The sequence below is a fragment of the Saccostrea echinata genome, unplaced genomic scaffold, assembly GCF_033153115.1.
Source record: "Saccostrea echinata isolate AGI-Se365-2 ecotype Australia unplaced genomic scaffold, CSIRO_AGI_Sech_v1 ptg000009l, whole genome shotgun sequence".
Lineage (NCBI taxonomy): Eukaryota > Metazoa > Mollusca > Bivalvia > Ostreida > Ostreidae > Saccostrea > Saccostrea echinata.
The window spans coordinates 10,172,566-10,178,203 of record NW_026889758.1 but is presented as its reverse complement, the minus strand read 5'-3'; the positions used below and the strand labels follow the sequence as shown (position 1 = coordinate 10,178,203).

Sequence of the window (5,638 nt, the reverse complement as noted above, 5' to 3'; positions counted from 1 at the left end):
TATTTTATCGGTAATAATATTTAAGCGTTTTTCATGCTCCTTCAAGCTAAAAGGATTTAAACTATGCATGTCGTTTTCAAGACTCAAGAGAGCTAATTTATGGTTGTGCTAATTAATTAGTTGGATTGCTAATCAGGAACTGAGTACGTTAATTTGTGTACGTCTTCAGTATTTATATGTTTCTGTTGTTTATTTACGTCTTTCCTGTAATTTTCAACATGTATAGAATGTATCAATCCTTAAAAAATACTTTCAATAAAAGGATACAATTGTTTCCCATTTATACGTAAATTTAAAATGAAGTAATAACAGAGTAAATATAAATGCATATATTTATTGCATGATGCTTGAAAGCTGTAGACTGCCATCAACATACTCTGCGTGAGGTCAACCTAGAATATGGGAAAGTGAGGTTTATAACCACATGATATACAGTGTTGATTTTCAAAGAATTAATGTATTTTCACTATGTAATCATAAGTGCCCCGCCCTAACACTAGAACCCCTTACCCAGGGGTCTTGAAATTCACAATTTTCGAAGATGCACTCTTGCTTATCATTACCATGCACCAAATTTATCTGCTTGATATACAGGAGTAGAGAGGAAGATTTTTGAAGAATTTTCCCTATATGATCATTATCTTCCATCGTAACTCTAGAACCCCTGAACCTAAGACCATGAATTTCACAATTTTGGTAGATGACCCAATGGTTATTACAACCATGGCAACAGTTCAAGAGTAAAGAAGATTGCATTAATTTTGATGGTTTTAGCCCCACCCCTCAAACCCTAGGGGGACAGGAACCATGAAATTAACAATTTTTGTTTCCCGCATTGCTATGGTAAAATTTAGAAATTAAGGAAAATTAAGAAATTATCTCCCTGATGTATAGCTTTGATCCTTCGACGTATTTGGCTCAAGTTTATGGCACTTTTTTCAACTCTCTCAATGCTTTTTTTCTTAATATTTGGATTTCCAACCTTTCGGCATGAACATCACTGAAGAGACATAATTTGTCGAAATGCGCATCTTGTGCATCAAATTTGGCACTGTATATAATTTTTAAAAATGTTCTATGCCAAATTCAGGGTTTGGGTCAATTGCTTGAAAATGTAAATATTTTCAAATACATTGATAATTTTGTCAATTTCTTGCAATTACAATTACATTGATTTGTACAAATGTAATTAATTAATCTCAATAACTTTGAAGATTGTAATTAAATACATATCCATTACTTTAGTTTATACATACATGTAGTGGCATTGTACATCTCCTACTTTATATTTTGATCAGATATTTGTCTTTCCCACAGCAAAAAATGGACTTTTCCGTCAAACTCATATGGGAGCGAAGATATAATATTGTGAGCTCACTGCTCACAGTACCTCTAAATCTTGATGCTATAAAGCAGGCGACATATGTTTTCCTCGGAACACTCCAGTTTTAAATTAGTTTGTAGTGATTTTTTTTTTATTAATAGTGTATGGAAATCACGGCGACGACGAAGGGCCAGGTAACAATTTAAAAAAGAAAAACAGTTTCCCTTCTCTGATTTTTTTTATTGGGCAATTGTATTTCTTTTCATTTGTTATTTTTGTTTTGTTCAAGGTTTTGTTTTGTTTTGTTGGTTTGTTTTTATTATTTTTGTTTTGTCTTTTTGTTTTGGTTTCTTTTTTTTTTCGTTTTTTTTGTTGTTGAATTTTTTTCCTTTTAATTAATTAAAATAACAAGCATTTTTCGCTTCTCTTTTCAACCCCCCCCCCTTGAAAAAATGATGCTACATCCCTGCTGGAGAATTTTAATTACCATACTAATAATAGTAATATTAGTAAAAATGATACCCCTAACAAACCACAGAGTAACAGCTATTAGTCCAAACAGGATTCTGGTGCTCATGCTAGAGGAAGACGCAGTGCTGCCTGACGCCACAACTCTATCTTCTCCATCTATGACTGTCCAGTCCTTCCATTCTGGGTCTACCGGAACTTCGTTTTCATCGCAGTTGTCCTCTGCCTGAGTTTGAATGTATGCCAGACAAAACACAAAGAGGAGGAACAAACCTTTAAAGCCCATCATCTCTAAGTACATAATAGTAAATAATAGAAAATAGTCTGATTTGTAAAAGTATATAATAAAAAAATAGTCAGATTTTTGCTGGAAAATATAAATGGTATACTTAAATTTACAACCACTTAACTCAGCCTTTTTATCGAAGCAGTTTTATTTTTCATACTTGCATCATAGAATAGCACTGAAAATAACACTACTGGGATTAACATGTAAAAATAGTTCAAAATAGTTCATAGAAATCAGATTTTCTCTACAAAATGTATGGTAACTATTTATGAACTGAATGTGTCATATATAGTACTAAAATCAAAGGGAGACAATAATATCGTATTCATCCTTGGTCTATGAAGCACATACATGGCACATCTTCGTCACACATTTTTTAGTTTAATGTAGTAATTTTCGTTAAAATGATTTTGTTTGGTTTCGTTTTAAATAAAAAAAAAGAAAGACAAAAAAGAGAAGAAAGAAAGAAGATAAATCAGTATCTGCTAAGTAGCAGACTGCTTTTATAAACTTTTTTCTGACAATAGAATAGTTATTATTAGTAAGCATCCCTCCCCCTCCACTTCTATCAAATAAAGCACTTACTTCTGTCCAGTACACTTGTGTATCCTTTATGACGACTTATTTTATGTCCTGTGAAAGATTCGAGTGTTGAGAGTTCTGTAACCTTTCAAAATGTTCAATGTTTTATATTAATTTCAAATCACAGAAATTTTCGGACATTTACCGCTAAATATAATTGCAAAATTGTAATGACCGTCCAATTTCATTTCTGTAATCACATCAAACGACACATGACATTCAAACTACGTTCCTAATATTGTACATAATTCATTTAATGAAAGTGGCTATGTGACTTTTATGGTATTGGGGAGAGAGAGAGAGGAGGAGGAGAGGTAATTCCCATCACACAGTTTATGACCAAATACGGTAGTGTGATGACATCTTCAAGCCATACAATATTCTTCTCATTTAATGATATACATGTATATACTTAAGAAATAAATAAAGATCTAGAAATTATTAGGTCATGAAAGTGCTCCTAGCTCAAAAATTTGAATGTTTACATTGATGATTAAGCAAATTCAGGAAATCTGTTTATAATGATAGTACAATGATCGGTACTGAGGATACTCTTACTATTTTACGAGTTATTAAAATATATATGAACTCGATAGCGTGTATTTCAGCGAGAAACGTCTGTTTCAGTGTCCATACCTCCAAAGGTTTAAGCTCGATTTCAAACCATTCTTCACACCGAAAGATATCTGGACCAAAGACCATAAACTGAAAACAGACTTAAGTGAACATTTTGATTTTGGATATCTTGACTTCTATTTCACAAATATGCTCAAAAACCTGCAGGTTTGTAATATATTCAAATACAAACACATGATGAAAATTTATTTTCAAAGTTTCTTTTCAAAAGTTATACTAATTTGAATTTACTTAAGTCTACTACCAGTTCACGGTCTTGAGGTCTGTTGATTGAAAAAAAATCCATATGTTTGCCAAATTTTATCTCTGTCACCGCTATCAGTAAAGAACTTCCGAGGCCAGTCAATCACTTGCAGTTTCAATGTGACAGAAAATATGTAGGCAAGATATCATCGCGACATGTGACCTCTGACCTCCTAGTTAGTTCATACACTTATATCTTTGCGACATGTGTGACCTCTGACCTCCTACATGTGGTAAGTTCATACAGAATTGAACATATTTACTATTCAGTAAGTTCATGTAAAAGGAAAACTATTCTGATATTTATCTGATGAAAATTACAGAGCATTGGCTGCTAATTTTACCTGATTAAAGTTGAAATAGTGTGTACATTATACCATAAGCTGGCAAAGAGTGAAAGAGATACTGGTTTGAAAACAAAAGATATCTTTGTCAATTACACTGAATTATTTTCAGTTATATGAATTTACATGCATACACCCTTTGTCCAAGTTGTTCAATGAGTTTTAAAACTGATTTTAATCACTTCTTTTCACAATAAATTGTGAATATAATTAAAATTTTCACTTATTTTTTTATTTTTTCATTTTACAAAATGTCATATATCTTTACTAAGTTTATAACCCCACTCCAAAGGGTAATAAAAATTATAAACAAGAGACATGAGATGTAAGAATGCGATTTCTTTGATCGCGAAAAGTGGCGAAAATATTTTCGCTCCAGTGGTAGCACTGCTACAAAGATGTTGTCAATGAGGAACTCCAGCATCCTTTTAATATCAACTTCAGAGTACTTGGGTGTAGAATCAGAGTGATTTTTAACAAAGTATTTTTGATGATGACCAATCACAAAATCTAAAAATTTCCGAGTTCTGTTTTTATTGAAGAAGCAGTTTTCTATGATTTCAAAAGCCTAGTTTTTTATCTGTCATGAGGAATGGTAGTATAAAGTGTAGAAAAGTCGTACTTTTTAATGTTACTGACTTTTTGAAAAATTTGGTTATTCTCAATTTTCTAAAAGTTCTTAAGAGTTTTTGAGAAATCACATTTGATTTACACTACTTTTAAATATTTGAATGTAGCACACTTCGTCTGAAGTTTCTATTTTACAGCAGCTTATATTTTTGTGAGGAGTAAAGATATAGGGGCCTGCTAGAGCATTTGCTGCATCCGGCGATATATCTTTGTTTGTGAGGATTTTTATGAAGTTTAGGAATCCAGTATAGGTAGGGTAGATTGAATTCACCTTGGTTGACTGGAATGTAAAAAGTATCAAAGTGAACTGTGAGTATAAGTTGGATTTGCAGACGTAAAATTAAAAACCAAGTTCTTCTAAAATACAGTTTTACAAACAAAGACTTGCAAGCCTTGTCTGCTGGAAGCATAATATATTGTTCATGTAGTTCATGTAGTCTTTTCAATTCCTTTATCACCTCCTATTTAGTGAAAACGGAAGGATAGATGGTTCGCATATTGTCTTTTAACTTTCTAACACAAATCTTTAATATATTTCTTTTTATTTTATTTATCTATTTATTCTTAATTCGCACAAATTACAAATACAAACAACCAAAATTATACACAAGACAAGGAATGTGTGAAAGAAGTTTTAAAGATTGAGAAAGAAAGAGACAGAAGAGGTCACTAAAACTTTCAGTATACAGTATTTTTAATAACAAATATGATTTTAGAGTTTTTACAGTTTTTCATCAATTTCGAATCTACCGTTTTTAACAGTATAAACTTTTCGACCTTAATTTTATCAGTCATTACATGTTTTAAAGCCTCAATACTTAATGTTGTTGGTTCTGTGAACTTACTTGAAAAAATGTACTGTTAAGTAGTCATAATTACAAGATTTTTTGAACTTGTATAGGTCTCTTTTTGTAAATTTACCGAATACGATTGATTTCCTACCAAAACAAACAGACAGGGTTAGTTTCTTCAAGATACATTCTTCAATTTCCATCCAAGTTCTTTAAGTGATGTAACAAATCTTCAGACCACCATATTTATACTCTTGAATTATTACATTTTTCTTAACTTTAATTTTACATTTTTCTTAACTTTATGATTCTTTTTATTCTAAAGGAAATT

The 5,638-nt window shown here is 31.4% G+C and overlaps 1 long non-coding RNA gene across 2 annotated transcripts; it reads right to left on the bottom strand.

Annotated features, from left to right (window-relative positions):
- Window positions 1-318: 318 nt before the first annotated feature.
- Window positions 319-2,775, bottom strand: LOC133183274 (uncharacterized). Of its 2 annotated transcripts, none has more exons than XR_009720616.1 (3): window positions 2,667-2,775; window positions 1,847-2,083; window positions 319-392 (listed from the first exon to the last, which is right to left on the bottom strand). It is a non-coding gene; the product is annotated as an uncharacterized LOC133183274 (long non-coding RNA). The 2 variants fall into 2 exon arrangements; XR_009720617.1 differs by having other exon boundaries at window positions 2,663-2,770.
- Window positions 2,776-5,638: the final 2,863 nt, after the last annotated feature.